Below are 17518 nucleotides of genomic sequence, written 5' to 3'. Positions count from 1 at the left end.
AGTTTGAGTTTCGATATAATATGAAGAGAGATATAGGTACTCGTCAGATTTTTATATATTCTCCAAATTCCATGTGGAATATAGACATATCAATGTCTACTACTTCTGATGCCGGGTCAGGTAGATAGACTTTTACAAATTTAGCCCTGAGCTAAAAACCACCATCAACATGTACATATAGAGCTTTTGTGACTTTTAATCTTTGTTCCCTCTTAGCAACAAAGTTTGAGCAGTGTTTCGCACGATAATCCAATCATCGTAGTCACTCTAAATTATAAGGAATTAGTTAAATAACTAGCGTATATTCCTTAAGTTGGTGGAAGGAAAAACCACTATCAGTTAGACATTGAGTCTTTTCCGGGAGAGATTTAATAAGTGGTGTGGCCTTATTACGTAACAAAAGGGGGTTTATCTCAAGTACTTTAAAGTGTTACGATTCATGTGGATGAAATGCACATGATGATCCTTATACCTCAAGCGCTTTAGAGTAATCATGTATCATGGTAATGATATACTTTTCATTCCGTAAGTAAAGACAGTGGATCTAGTTCAATTGAATGAAATATTCTTGCCATTAAAGTTGATGTCTACAGTATGACCTTCCTCGAACATACAATGAATTTGTGGTTCTTTAAAACTCCCTACATATAATGCGATTAGTTGCTGCTATGATACCCGAATACCTATAACAAGGTTCATTTCCAACTCTCACATGTTCTAGTATACCAATATTGGTATGATTTAACACGTTTAACCCTCTGATCTTGAGGCTCTTTCCATATTTATCCTTGCTACAGTTACCTTAAGTTGAGAAATTTCTTTATCCCAATGTAAACATTATTGTTTAAGAAAATCTCACATGCCTCCCAACCACTTATATCGGGTTGAATAGCTTACTAAAGACCGTGAATCTCTTGTTAACACACTTCAGCATCTACCATTACTTTAGCATAATGGATGAAGTTGAAAAGATAAAAACGGAAAGATTTTTTTGACTCATGTCACCTTTTGTAAAGCCCTTATTATGTATCAGAGGCTCCTTAATGGGACTCAAGTACTTCTGAGTCTAAAGGTCGAATTCTAATCGAGTTGGTTTAGTCAAAACCCGGTAAACGATTTGGTCAAGGCACGGTCCATTGGGTTGACTAGGTCATGGTTAACAAAAGTGCATATATATGGTCCATTATATACGAAGTACTCAGACCCACTGATAATAAACTTGAAACTATTATCATTGAGGCCCAAATATATTGTTAACCTTAAAATTGGAAATTTCATCATTCAACTATAGTGATCAGAAACCAATTGTAAACATGTCCGGTGATGATGAAATTTCTACACTAGGTTCATAATAATGTTACTACAAACACATCCAACGGCCAGATAAAACGACATTCATGACGTTGTATGATTGTTCCAAATATCTTCTGTGGAGACAATTGGAAATATCACATACTTTGGAGTACTTTCCATAGTTGGATCTTTATGAAATTTTTACAGTGCGTCAACAAGGATAATATGTAAAACATATTAAAAATACATCTTAATCCATCGATTAGAATTCTTAAAAATTAAGTTTTATTACGCAGTTATAAACTTAGGGTTTTTTCTGAACGTAAACAGTTTCATAAAAATCAGGTTTTGGAGATTGCATCATTTTACGGTTTGATTGAAATTTTTATAGAATATGTAATATCCAATTGGTTTGAACATATTAAAATTTCATGAAAATTTATCGATGAAATCTCTATGTTTGATACTCATACATTCGTGGAACCCTAATATATATTATGAAAACGAAATTTCTTTGTTCAAAAAAAATACCTGGTAACACGTCCATGATGATAAACAAATAGGATCAGAACCACGCCAATCTTCAAAAAATAATCCATGACCAATCTTGAATGAAGAAAAACAAAAATTGCACATTGGTAGAGTCGTGTTGGAAAACTGATATCCGATAAAATCCGACGGAATCTCAAAAACCTAATCCGATTTTGTTACAGTAAGAGATGTCGGATATCGGATTTACTTCGATAAAATCCGGTTCATACCATTCCTTCCACATCGATTCAACAAAACAACTTTCTTTCCTTTCCGTCATTAACATGTTTATTCACACTGAAACCGAACTGTAGATACGACAAAGAAAGAACCATGCTACAAAGTTAGGCAACAAATCTACAAACTGACTTTCAACTGCCAAGGTATTTCAAGTGAGGATTGAGTAAAAAAAACAATCCTTGGTGAAACTTCCTTCTTGTTTATTATGTACGATCGACCACACAAGGACCCTAACCATCAAGCGAAAACGAAAAATCAGGAAGTTGTATATTGTGAAAACTATACATCATCATATCATCATCATATACAAGTAAGCTCTCCTCAATGGGAACTCGACAAACTGGGAATCACTTGCACTTCTCCGAGCAGGTGCTGTAAATAATCAGAAAAATACACCAATTATGAGAATCCAAGATTTATCAAATCTATACATATACATCCATATTCACAGCTCATAGACCCATCAATTGAAAACCAGTATCTTTACTGAGTTACTGAGGAAGCAATTACCTCAAACTAGTATTACTGGAGCAATTGGATTAATTTTCTTCTTTGCCTTGACTTGATTCATCACATCATCTCCAACCATCACCACCCTATTAGTTAATAACACTCAACAAATCTTCATCACCATCTTCGATTCTCTGAAGTATCCTAAAGAACTCTCAAATCTCTTCAATTGACACAACCCTTTATTTATCAACATCTTCAAATCATCAATTTTATGTTGAACTGCAGAATCACAACTCATAGAAACTCAATTCATCTCTCAATCAATTCAGGAAAAATCCTAACCCTGATTCTTACGGATTCATCTTTCTTCCCGATAAAAAGCCCTAACCAAAATCAATTTACAGCCCAACTACTTCATTGATCTACTATTTTCATTGATTCCTTTAGAAGTAACGTAAATGATTCAGTTCATGAGTTGAAGAAGAAAAAGAAAAGCAGAAGTAGAAAGAAGAAGAATAGTTTTCAGATCTAGAAATTTATTTACAGTGAGAAAAGGTAAGGGAGGACACACTGATAGGATATTATTGGACACGTAGAGAAGACACATAGGTATTACCGAATGTATGTGAAGAGAATAGAAAATTGTTTATAAAGATTTAAATTAGGTATTATCGGTGGTCGGATGTTAGCCAACCAGATGGGGCTTAATCCGGTTCCGTTAAGATAAGGAGGAAAAGTCCGTTAAGGAGTCCGATTCCGAAATCCGATACATCGGATTAAATCCTATTGGATGTCGAATTCTGAGAAACGGATTTCGGATTTCGGCCAATTATTAACAGCCCTAGTTGCAGTGAATCATAGCGAAGAAGAAAAAAATACAGAAAATGAGAAGGATTTTTTATTGATATCAGTAATCACATTACATAGCTATAGTATCTTTTAGAGCATCCACGGTGGGCGAGTAAACATATTTATTTGGTAAAAAGATAAGACACGGTGGGACGGACTATCGACTAAAACTCAAACTATAACCAAATCCCAAATTATATTTGGTCTGGGACCAAGACTAAACCCAAATATACTCGAGCGGTCGTATAGTCCACGCCCCACACCAGGCGTGCTTTATACCTCCGCTCCATTTATTTTTTCTTTTTTCTTTAGTGTGGGGCGTGGTTTATACCTCCGCCCCATTCCTTTTTTTCCCTTAATAGTGGGGCGGGCTTTATACCTCCGCCCCATTTTTTTTTTTGCTTTTTTTTTTCTTCATTTTCGGAATCTCCCCCATCCGGCGAATGTATAGTGTACGCTCCACCAAATTTAGTCTTCTACCCGTAGCGTCACACACCAGACTAAACTCAAATTTGATCGTTTTTTTAGTCTTTGATCTTTAATTATACTCGCACCACTGCTATTGCTCTTATATACATGTAAAGAAAAACCCTAAATATTTAGTTGGGTCGATCCATGGGCCGTAAGCCCTATAACACTTGATGATTTTCATTGTCTTTTTTGTGATCCAGGGACCCTTGCTCTCACACATCAAGGGGATTCCTCGAGGAATATTTAGCTAAAATACCAAAGTTGTTTGATGCTGCTGTGAAATTGGCCTTGAAAGCCAAAGTTGAAGGCAAAAAAGTTACCAATTTTTACCTTCATGTCTTGGACGCGTGTTTCCATATGTTTGTGCCCACGGCTCATTAAGGCTCTCTAACTCATTTCCATCCTTGCGAATGAAATCTTGAATCCCACATAGGAAAAACATAAGAGGAGAGTTTCCCCTGTTTTCTTTCTGCCCTCACATCATGCTAGGAATTGAATCTCCATTAATTTCCTTATCTAGACATTACCGTGCCTATTTTCCTTTACTCAAGAAAGCCAAACAAATTTATCTTCTTCTCATCTTAAAACTGTCTACCATTCCATGTTCTTTTTATCTCTTCTATTTATTTTTTTGCTCACTGTATATTACTTTCTTTATCTTTGTTGCTAAGTTCATTGAATTGGTGAATCATGTCCGTTTATGCTTCATAAGATTTGCAAACACCAAAGTCCAAACCACTATTTTTATGTGTTTACTCAATCTTGGTCGAGTTGTCATCTAAACTGCCAAACAGAGTCTCCGTGACTCCGGTCCTGACAGACTGGTCCTTTAAGGTCCTTTTGGGTTAGCCAGGAATTGAGGATGTGAATGATAATTGAAGTTCAAACGATTTTACGTGGAAGCATCCCTACTAAAGTATCACAAAATTGGTTGAATAACCTATTTTCTCTTTTTCCCGGGTGAAAAAGACTTCTAAAAAAAGATACTGTATAGATATCCAGAAAAATTAAAGATACTCTTCTAATATCCTAAATGGATATTTCACCCAACTTTTTGTTTTCTATTTTATGACAGCTACCTGTATCGCCCTTTCATTACTTATTGGCCGACTGTTAAGGAGGCCTTCTATGTGATGAGAAAACTGTAATCTGTCGGTCACAACAAATGTCCCAGAAATTTAAAAATTGAAATTTTGAATCTTACAATTTCACAAAATTAAGGTTAAATTTGGGATAATCAATCAAATTGATCACCAATTTCTTTGAAACACACTCATACAAACATATTATCGGGACAAACCACATCAAAATATCCATTGTATCGATCGGATTCAATCAATTTGACTATCATATTCGTTCAAAAAAAAAGAAACTTAGAGTTCAGTAATGATTCAATTCAATGAATTTATCAGAAAAGGATGAATAAGAGCAATTTATATATCTATCAAACTTAAGAAAAAAACAACCAACTCAAAATTTCATACATCAATTCTCTGGTATAAGTTAATTAAAAAAAATAAATCTGGAAAGAAACAGAGGTAAACAATAAAATACAGAGATTTCGGGTCACGTCCGGTTAATGGCGGGTGTAGGAGATGATGAACCAGGTCAGGTCAAAACCACACCCGATTAATTAACCCAGAATTCATGCAGTAGAACCAGGCATTAACTTACTCTCACATTCATCACCACCGTAATGAAATTTAAGGAGCATGAGTTGGTTCTCAATCTCTTCCCCCCCCCCCCCATGATAACCCACTAAACGATATTGACAGTTAGTGTGATTGAAACAAAAAATGACTGAAAAAATTATGACGGGTGGTCGAGGATATGAGAAAAATTAATTTACTGATAGAGAAGACTGCGCAGCGACAGATCGGAGAAGGGAAGGGAGAAGGAGAACGAAGAATAGGAAGAAGAGAAAATACGAAAGCTTATCGCATGTTTTGGTTAAAATAAATATCGATATTTACCAATATATCCTCATTTGCTCAATTACCACTTGTTGACTTGACCATGTGTTAAGAGGATAAAATTAACTACACGTGGAATGTTTTATTTTTAATGATAATATAACGCGTGGCGAGGTTCATGGACAGTGAGACACTGAGACAATATTTTATTGGACGACGACGAAAGGGGATGTATGGGACGAAAACAGAAACCAAAATGAGTTTAAAATTTCTGGAACTTCATAGAAAATCTAAGCCAAGGAAATAAATGCAACAAAAACCACGGTGTAAATGGAATTACAAAACTGAGGTACATGATAAAATCATTTAGAAATATTTGTCATGGAACCTAAATGTGTTCTTAAAAGAAAAGGTGTATCATAACTGTTGGAATCTTGCAACAAGAAGCACGTTAGACGTATCCAAATAATATGTAAAGAACTAATCCAAAACAACTCTACCGAAATAATTTGACGAGGGCAGAATCACAGGTTCAACAAGTTGTCATGAATACATTAGTTCGCGGGTATACTCAAGTTGAGTAATGTTAAACCCCTCACAGCGAAGATGTGTCCAGGATAAGACTGCCCGATATAACTTGAGTTAGCACACCACAAGTTACCCTTTCTTCGAACTCAGCAACGGGGATGGAAAGTAAAAACGCCGCACAAACAAAGGAAGAAAATAATAAAAAGAATTGCTTCTTGTGTATTTTGAAAACAGAATTTCGAGTTGTATTTATAGGATGAAATACTTGCAAATCAAGTTAGGTTTTGGTTTTCTTCAGAGACAAGTAAAACACGTAAAAAGAATTTACCCATAAATAAAACTCTTAAGAATTAATTTTGGAATTAATTTTCTAAAAAAACTCGCCAAAAAAAAAGAAATCCGTGTAGAAAAGGGACTTGGTGCATGGCATACGCGCTTATCGCATGGGTCAACAACGCCGCACAAACAAAGGAAGAAGATAATAAAAAAATTGCTTCTTGTGTATTTTGAAAAAAGAATTTCGAGTTGTATTTATAGGATGAAATACTTGCAAATAAAGTTAGGTTTTGGTTTTCTTCAGAAACAAGTAAAACACGTAAAAAGAATTTACCCATAAATAACACTCTCAAGAATTAATTTTGGAATTAATTTTCTAAAGAAAACTCGCCAAAAAAAAAGAAATCCGTGTAGAAAAGGGACTTGGTGCATGCAAAAACGCCGCACAATCAAAGGAAGAAGATAATAAAAAGAATTGCTTCTTGTGTATTTTGAAAACAGAATTTCGAGTTGTATTTATAGGATGAAATACTTGCAAATCAAGTTAGGTTTTGGTTTTCTTCATAAACAAGTAAAACACGTAAAAAGAATTTACCCATAAATAAAACTTTTAAGAATTAATTTTGGAATTAATTTTCTAAAGAAAACTCGCCAAAAAAAAAAAGAAATCCGTGTAGAAAAGGGACTTGGTGCATGGCATACGCGCTTATCGCATGGGTCAAAATATGTATTTTTGTCCACCCGCTCCACCCACATTGTTTTACAACATATCCATAAGAATATGGTTATATAGTGGAGCTCCTTCTCTATTATACCCAATGTGGGACTAAAGAGAGATTCATTCACTCATAAAATGACTTGTGTTCAGACATATGAGCTTTGTTCGCCATGTCCCTTGCAGATGACACGTTCTTGTCTTTGGTGCATAACATCTCTTCCACTTGAATCTTCTTTCCCGATTCAACCATGTTGATCTCGCCAGTTTCATGTCTCAGCTTTTTCTTGTACTCCGACCAAGAAGATGGTAACTTCTCAATCACCGCAGATACTTGAAACGTCTCATCAATGACCATACCTTCAACAAGAATCTCATTAATGATTTGTTGAAATTCGAGGAATTGATCAACAACAGGCTTATCATTCGTCATCTTGAAGTCCATAAATTTCGCCACCAGAAATTTCTTGTTCACTGCAGTCTCAGCTTGGTACTTCGCTTCTAACGCAGTCCACAAATCATAAGCACTGAAATTATCTTTAGCGTCGTAAAAATCATACGTCGCATCTTCCAAACCATTCATGATATGATTTTTAGCCAGAAAATTCGACCTCTTGTTATACGCGAGCTCTTACTCGTTCAAAACTTCAACATTCATCGATTCTTCAGTTGGAACAAGTACATAATCCAGTTCATGATGGCTCAGATAAAACAATATCTTCGATTGTCATCTCTTGAAATCCTTTCCGTTAAACTTCTGTGGTTTTTCAACGTCGTTCTTTCCCATTGTTACAAGGAATACTAATGTGTTAAGATTGTTGGAATCTTGCAACAATGAACAGCACGTTAGACGTATCAAAATAATATGTAAAGAACTAATCCGAAACAACTACCGAAATAACTTGACGAGGGCAGAATCACAGGTTCAACAAGTTGTCCTTAACACATTATTTCGCGGGTATACTCGAGTTGAGTAATGCTAAACCCCTCACAGCGAAGATATGTCCAGGATAAGACTGCCCGATATAACTTGAGTTAGCACAACGCAAGTTACCCTCTCTTCGAACTCAGCAACGGGGATGGAAAGTAAAAACGCCGCACAATCAAAGGAAGAAGATAATAAAAAGAATTGCTTCTTGTGTATTTTGAAAACAGAATTTAGAGTTGTATTTATAGGATGAAATACTTGCAAATCAAGTTAGGTTTTGGTTTTCTTCAGAAACAAGTAAAACACGTAAAAAGAATTTATCCATAAATAAAACTCTTAAGAATTAATTTTGGAATTAATTTTCTAAAGAAAACTCGCCAAAAAAAAAAAGAAATCCGTGTAGAAATGGACTTGGTGCATGGCATACGCGCTTATCGCATGGGTCAAAATATGTATTTTTGTCCACCCGCTCCACCCACATTGTTTTACAACATATCCATAAGAATATGGTTATATAGTGGAGCTCCTTCTCTATTATACCCAATGTGGGACTAAAGAGAGATTCATTCACTCATAAAATGACTTGTGTTCAGACATATGAGCTTTGTTCGCCATGTCCCTTGCAGATGACACGTTCTTGTCTTTGGTGCATAACATCTCTTCCACTTGAATCTTCTTTCCCGATTCAACCATGTTGATCTCGCCAGTTTCATGTTTCAGCTTTTTCTTGTACTCCGACCAAGAAGATGGTAACTTCTCAATCACCGCAGATACTTGAAACGTCTCATCAATGACCATACCTTCAACAAGAATCTCATTAATGATTTGTTGAAATTCGAGGAATTGATCAACAACAGGCTTATCATTCGTCATCTTGAAGTCCATAAATTTCGCCACCAGAAATTTCTTGTTCACTGCAGTCTCAGCTTGGTACTTCGCTTCTAACGCAGTCCACAAATCATAAGCACTGAAATTATCTTTAGCGTCGTAAAAATCATACGTCGCATCTTCCAAACCATTCATGATATGATTTTTAGCCAGAAAATTCGACCTCTTGTTATACGCGAGCTCTTACTCGTTCAAAACTTCAACATTCATCGATTCTTCAGTTGGAACAAGTACATAATCCAGTTCATGATGGCTCAGATAAAACAACATCTTCGATTGCCATCTCTTGAAATCCTTTCTGTTAAACTTCTGTGGTTTTTCAACGTCGTTCTTTCCCATTGTTACAAGGAATACTAATGTGTTAAGATTGTTGGAATCTTGCAACAATGAACAGCACGTTAGACGTATCAAAATAATATGTAAAGAACTAATCCGAAACAACTACCGAAATAACTTGACGAGTGCAGAATCACAGGTTCAACAAGTTGTCCTTAACACATTATTTCGCGGGTATACTCGAGTTGAGTAATGCTAAACCCCTCACAGCGAAGATATGTCCAGGATAAGACTGCCCGATATAACTTGAGTTAGCACAACGCAAGTTACCCTCTCTTCGAACTCAGCAACGGGGATGGAAAGTAAAAACGCCGCACAATCAAAGGAAGAAGATAATAAAAAGAATTGCTTCTTGTGTATTTTGAAAACAGAATTTCGAGTTGTATTTATAGGATGAAATACTTGCAAATCAAGTTAGGTTTTGGTTTTCTTCAGAAACAAGTAAAACACGTAAAAAGAATTTACCCATAAATAAAACTCTTAAGAATTAATTTTGGAATTAATTTTCTAAAGAAAACTCGCCAAAAAAAAAAGAAATCCGTGTAGAAATGGACTTGGTGCATGGCATACGCGCTTATCGCATGGGTCAAAATATGTATTTTTGTCCACCCGCTCCACCCACATTGTTTTACAACATATCCATAAGAATATGGTTATATAGTGGAGCTCCTTCTCTATTATACCCAATGTGGGACTAAAGAGAGATTCATTCACTCATAAAATGACTTGTGTTCAGACATATGAGCTTTGTTCGCCATGTCCCTTGCAGATGACACGTTCTTGTCTTTGGTGCATAACATCTCTTCCACTTGAATCTTCTTTCCCGATTCAACCATGTTGATCTCGCCAGTTTCATGTCTCAGCTTTTTCTTGTACTCCGACCAAGAAGATGGTAACTTCTCAATCACCGCAGATACTTGAAACGTCTCATCAATGACCATACCTTCAACAAGAATCTCATTAATGATTTGTTGAAATTCGAGGAATTGATCAACAACAGGCTTATCATTCGTCATCTTGAAGTCCATAAATTTCGCCACCAGAAATTTCTTGTTCCCTGCAGTCTCAGCTTGGTACTTCGCTTCTAACGCAGTCCACAAATCATAAGCACTGAAATGATCTTTAGCGTCGTAAAAATCATACATCGCATCTTCCAAACCATTCATGATATGATTTTTAGCCAGAAAATTCGACCTCTTGTTATACGCGAGCTCTTACTCGTTCAAAACTTCAACATTCATCGATTCTTCAGTTGGAACAAGTACATAATCCAGTTCATGATGGCTCAGATAAAACAACATCTTCGATTGCCATCTCTTGAAATCCTTTCCGTTAAACTTCTGTGGTTTTTCAACGTCGTTTTTTCCCATTGTTACAAGGAATACTAATGTGTTAAGATTGTTGGAATCTTGCAACAATGAACAGCACGTTAGACGTATCAAAATAATATGTAAAGAACTAATCCGAAACAACTACCGAAATAACTTGACGAGGGCAGAATCACAGGTTCAACAAGTTGTCCTTAACACATTATTTCGCGGGTATACTCGAGTTGAGTAATGCTAAACCCCTCACAGCGAAGATATGTCCAGGATAAGACTGCCCGATATAACTTGAGTTAGCACAACGCAAGTTACCCTCTCTTCGAACTCAGCAACGGGGATGGAAAGTAAAAACGCCGCACAATCAAAGGAAGAAGATAATAAAAAGAATTGCTTCTTGTGTATTTTGAAAACAGAATTTCGAGTTGTATTTATAGGATGAAATACTTGCAAATCAAGTTAGGTTTTGGTTTTCTTCAGAAACAAGTAAAACACGTAAAAAGAATTTACCCATAAATAAAACTCTTAAGAATTAATTTTGGAATTAATTTTCTAAAGAAAACTCGCCAAAAAAAAAAAGAAATCCGTGTAGAAATGGACTTGGTGCATGGCATACGCGCTTATCGCATGGGTCAAAATATGTATTTTTGTCCACCCGCTCCACCCACATTGTTTTACAACATATCCATAAGAATATGGTTATATAGTGGAGCTCCTTCTCTATTATACCCAATGTGGGACTAAAGAGAGATTCATTCACTCATAAAATGACTTGTGTTCAGACATATGAGCTTTGTTCGCCATGTCCCTTGCAGATGACACGTTCTTGTCTTTGGTGCATAACATCTCTTCCACTTGAATCTTCTTTCCCGATTCAACCATGTTGATCTCGCCAGTTTCATGTCTCAGCTTTTTCTTGTACTCCGACCAAGAAGATGGTAACTTCTCAATCACCGCAGATACTTGAAACGTCTCATCAATGACCATACCTTCAACAAGAATCTCATTAATGATTTGTTGAAATTCGAGGAATTGATCAACAACAGGCTTATCATTCGTCATCTTGAAGTCCATGAATTTCGCCACCAGAAATTTCTTGTTCCCTGCAGTCTCAGCTTGGTACTTCGCTTCTAACGCAGTCCACAAATCATAAGCACTGAAATTATCTTTAGCGTCGTAAAAATCATACATCGCATCTTCCAAACCATTCATGATATGATTTTTAGCCAGAAAATTCGACCTCTTGTTATACGCGAGCTCTTACTCGTTCAAAACTTCAACATTCATCGATTCTTCAGTTGGAACAAGTACATAATCCAGTTCATGATGGCTCAGATAAAACAACATCTTCGATTGCCATCTCTTGAAATCCTTTCCGTTAAACTTCTGTGGTTTTTCAACGTCGTTCTTTCCCATTGTTACAAGGAATACTAATGTGTTAAGATTGTTGGAATCTTGCAACAATGAACAGCACGTTAGACGTATCAAAATAATATGTAAAGAACTAATCCGAAACAACTACCGAAATAACTTGACGAGGGCAGAATCACAGGTTCAACAAGTTGTCCTTAACACATTATTTCGCGGGTATACTCGAGTTGAGTAATGCTAAACCCCTCACAGCGAAGATATGTCCAGGATAAGACTGCCCGATATAACTTGAGTTAGCACAACGCAAGTTACCCTCTCTTCGAACTCAGCAACGGGGATGGAAAGTAAAAACGCCGCACAATCAAAGGAAGAAGATAATAAAAAGAATTGCTTCTTGTGTATTTTGAAAACAGAATTTAGAGTTGTATTTATAGGATGAAATACTTGCAAATCAAGTTAGGTTTTGGTTTTCTTCAGAAACAAGTAAAACACGTAAAAAGAATTTATCCATAAATAAAACTCTTAAGAATTAATTTTGGAATTAATTTTCTAAAGAAAACTCGCCAAAAAAAAAAAGAAATCCGTGTAGAAATGGACTTGGTGCATGGCATACGCGCTTATCGCATGGGTCAAAATATGTATTTTTGTCCACCCGCTCCACCCACATTGTTTTACAACATATCCATAAGAATATGGTTATATAGTGGAGCTCCTTCTCTATTATACCCAATGTGGGACTAAAGAGAGATTCATTCACTCATAAAATGACTTGTGTTCAGACATATGAGCTTTGTTCGCCATGTCCCTTGCAGATGACACGTTCTTGTCTTTGGTGCATAACATCTCTTCCACTTGAATCTTCTTTCCCGATTCAACCATGTTGATCTCGCCAGTTTCATGTCTCAGCTTTTTCTTGTACTCCGACCAAGAAGATGGTAACTTCTCAATCACCGCAGATACTTGAAACGTCTCATCAATGACCATACCTTCAACAAGAATCTCATTAATGATTTGTTGAAATTCGAGGAATTGATCAACAACAGGCTTATCATTCGTCATCTTGAAGTCCATGAATTTCGCCACCAGAAATTTCTTGTTCCCTGCAGTCTCAGCTTGGTACTTCGCTTCTAACGCAGTCCACAAATCATAAGCACTGAAATTATCTTTAGCGTCGTAAAAATCATACATCGCATCTTCCAAACCATTCATGATATGATTTTTAGCCAGAAAATTCGACCTCTTGTTATACGCGAGCTCTTACTCGTTCAAAACTTCAACATTCATCGATTCTTCAGTTGGAACAAGTACATAATCCAGTTCATGATGGCTCAGATAAAACAACATCTTCGATTGCCATCTCTTGAAATCCTTTCCGTTAAACTTCTGTGGTTTTTCAACGTCGTTCTTTCCCATTGTTACAAGGAATACTAATGTGTTAAGATTGTTGGAATCTTGCAACAATGAACAGCACGTTAGACGTATCAAAATAATATGTAAAGAACTAATCCGAAACAACTACCGAAATAACTTGACGAGGGCAGAATCACAGGTTCAACAAGTTGTCCTTAACACATTATTTCGCGGGTATACTCGAGTTGAGTAATGCTAAACCCCTCACAGCGAAGATATGTCCAGGATAAGACTGCCCGATATAACTTGAGTTAGCACAACGCAAGTTACCCTCTCTTCGAACTCAGCAACGGGGATGGAAAGTAAAAACGCCGCACAAACAAAGGAAGAAGATAATAAAAAAAATTGCTTCTTGTGTATTTTGAAAACAGAATTTCGAGTTGTATTTATAGGATGAAATACTAGCAAATCAAGTTAGGTTTTGGTTTTCTTCAGAAACAAGTAAAACACGTAAAAAGAATTTACCCATAAATAAAACTCTTAAGAATTAATTTTGGAATTAATTTTCTAAAGAAAACTCGCCAAAAAAAAAAAGAAATCCGTGTAGAAAGGGACTTGGTGCATGGCATACGCGCTTATCGCATGGGTCAAAATATGTATTTTTTCCCACCCGCTCCACCCACATTTTTTTACAACATATCCATAAGAATATGGTTATATAGTGGAGCTCCTTCTCTATTATACCCAATGTGGGACTAAAGAGAGATTCAGTCACTCATAAAATGACTTGTGTTCAGACATATGAGCTTTGTTCGCCATGTCCCTTGCAGATGACACGTTCTTGTCTTTGGTGCACAACATCTCTTCCACTTGAATCTTCTTTCCCGATTCAACCATGTTGATCTCGCCAGTTTCATGTCTCAGCTTTTTCTTGTACTCCGACCAAGAAGATGGTAACTTCTCAATCACCGCAGATACTTGAAACGTCTCATCAATGACCATACCTTCAGCAAGAATCTCATTAATGATTTGTTGAAATTCGAGGAATTGATCAACAACAGGCTTATCATTTGTCATCTTGAAGTCCATAAATTTCGCCACCAGAAATTTCTTGTTCCCTGCAGTCTCAGCTTGGTACTTCGCTTCTAACGCAGTCCAAAAATCATAAGCACTGAAATTATCTTTAGCGTCGTAAAAATCATACATCGCATCTTCCAAACCATTCATGATATGATTTTTAGCCAGAAAATTCGACCTCTTGTTATGCGCGAGCTTTTACTCGTTCAAAAATTCAACATTCATCAATTCTTCAGTTGGAACAAGTACATAATCCAGTTCATGATGGCTCAGATAAAACAACATCTTCGATTGCCATCTCTTGAAATCCTTTCCGTTAAACTTCTGTGGTTTTTCAACGTCGTTCTTTCCCATTGTTACAAGGAATACTAATGTGTTAAGATTGTTGGAATCTTGCAACAATGAACAGCACGTTAGACGTATCAAAATAATATGTAAAGAACTAATCCGAAACAACTACCGAAATAACTTGACGAGGGCAGAATCACAGGTTCAACAAGTTGTCCTTAACACATTATTTCGCGGGTATACTCGAGTTGAGTAATGCTAAACCCCTCACAGCGAAGATATGTCCAGGATAAGACTGCCCGATATAACTTGAGTTAGCACAACGCAAGTTACCCTCTCTTCGAACTCAGCAACGGGGATGGAAAGTAAAAACGCCGCACAATCAAAGGAAGAAGATAATAAAAAGAATTGCTTCTTGTGTATTTTGAAAACAGAATTTCGAGTTGTATTTATAGGATGAAATACTTGCAAATCAAGTTAGGTTTTGGTTTTCTTCAGAAACAAGTAAAACACGTAAAAAGAATTTACCCATAAATAAAACTCTTAAGAATTAATTTTGGAATTAATTTTCTAAAGAAAACTCGCCAAAAAAAAAAAGAAATCCGTGTAGAAATGGACTTGGTGCATGGCATACGCGCTTATCGCATGGGTCAAAATATGTATTTTTGTCCACCCGCTCCACCCACATTGTTTTACAACATATCCATAAGAATATGGTTATATAGTGGAGCTCCTTCTCTATTATACCCAATGTGGGACTAAAGAGAGATTCATTCACTCATAAAATGACTTGTGTTCAGACATATGAGCTTTGTTCGCCATGTCCCTTGCAGATGACACGTTCTTGTCTTTGGTGCATAACATCTCTTCCACTTGAATCTTCTTTCCCGATTCAACCATGTTGATCTCGCCAGTTTCATGTCTCAGCTTTTTCTTGTACTCCGACCAAGAAGATGGTAACTTCTCAATCACCGCAGATACTTGAAACGTCTCATCAATGACCATACCTTCAACAAGAATCTCATTAATGATTTGTTGAAATTCGAGGAATTGATCAACAACAGGCTTATCATTCGTCATCTTGAAGTCCATAAATTTCGCCACCAGAAATTTCTTGTTCACTGCAGTCTCAGCTTGGTACTTCGCTTCTAACGCAGTCCACAAATCATAAGCACTGAAATTATCTTTAGCGTCGTAAAAATCATACGTCGCATCTTCCAAACCATTCATGATATGATTTTTAGCCAGAAAATTCGACCTCTTGTTATACGCGAGCTCTTACTCGTTCAAAACTTCAACATTCATCGATTCTTCAGTTGGAACAAGTACATAATCCAGTTCATGATGGCTCAGATAAAACAATATCTTCGATTGTCATCTCTTGAAATCCTTTCCGTTAAACTTCTGTGGTTTTTCAACGTCGTTCTTTCCCATTGTTACAAGGAATACTAATGTGTTAAGATTGTTGGAATCTTGCAACAATGAACAGCACGTTAGACGTATCAAAATAATATGTAAAGAACTAATCCGAAACAACTACCGAAATAACTTGACGAGGGCAGAATCACAGGTTCAACAAGTTGTCCTTAACACATTATTTCGCGGGTATACTCGAGTTGAGTAATGCTAAACCCCTCACAGCGAAGATATGTCCAGGATAAGACTGCCCGATATAACTTGAGTTAGCACAACGCAAGTTACCCTCTCTTCGAACTCAGCAACGGGGATGGAAAGTAAAAACGCCGCACAATCAAAGGAAGAAGATAATAAAAAGAATTGCTTCTTGTGTATTTTGAAAACAGAATTTCGAGTTGTATTTATAGGATGAAATACTTGCAAATCAAGTTAGGTTTTGGTTTTCTTCAGAAACAAGTAAAACACGTAAAAAGAATTTACCCATAAATAAAACTCTTAAGAATTAATTTTGGAATTAATTTTCTAAAGAAAACTCGCCAAAAAAAAAAAGAAATCCGTGTAGAAATGGACTTGGTGCATGGCATACGCGCTTATCGCATGGGTCAAAATATGTATTTTTGTCCACCCGCTCCACCCACATTGTTTTACAACATATCCATAAGAATATGGTTATATAGTGGAGCTCCTTCTCTATTATACCCAATGTGGGACTAAAGAGAGATTCATTCACTCATAAAATGACTTGTGTTCAGACATATGAGCTTTGTTCGCCATGTCCCTTGCAGATGACACGTTCTTGTCTTTGGTGCATAACATCTCTTCCACTTGAATCTTCTTTCCCGATTCAACCATGTTGATCTCGCCAGTTTCATGTCTCAGCTTTTTCTTGTACTCCGACCAAGAAGATGGTAACTTCTCAATCACCGCAGATACTTGAAACGTCTCATCAATGACCATACCTTCAACAAGAATCTCATTAATGATTTGTTGAAATTCGAGGAATTGATCAACAACAGGCTTATCATTCGTCATCTTGAAGTCCATAAATTTCGCCACCAGAAATTTCTTGTTCCCTGCAGTCTCAGCTTGGTACTTCGCTTCTAACGCAGTCCACAAATCATAAGCACTGAAATTATCTTTAGCGTTGTAAAAACCATACATCGCATCTTCCAAACCATTCATGATATGATTTTTAGCCAGAAAATTCGACCTCTTGTTATACGCGAGCTCTTACTCGTTCAAAACTTCAACATTCATCGATTCTTCAGTTGGA

General features: G+C 36.4%; 1 long non-coding RNA gene across 1 annotated transcript; it reads right to left on the bottom strand.

Annotated features, from left to right (window-relative positions):
* Positions 1-2071: 2071 nt before the first annotated feature.
* Positions 2072-3121, bottom strand: LOC113356803. Its single transcript, XR_003363221.1, has 2 exons — positions 2575-3121; positions 2072-2436 (listed from the first exon to the last, which is right to left on the bottom strand). It is a non-coding gene; the product is annotated as an uncharacterized LOC113356803 (long non-coding RNA).
* Between the last annotated feature and the right edge of the window lie 14397 nt (positions 3122-17518).

Source organism: Papaver somniferum, chromosome 3 (assembly GCF_003573695.1).
Source record: "Papaver somniferum cultivar HN1 chromosome 3, ASM357369v1, whole genome shotgun sequence".
NCBI classification, from domain to species: Eukaryota; Viridiplantae; Streptophyta; class Magnoliopsida; order Ranunculales; family Papaveraceae; genus Papaver; species Papaver somniferum.
This window is presented reverse-complemented; position numbering and strand designations above follow the sequence as displayed.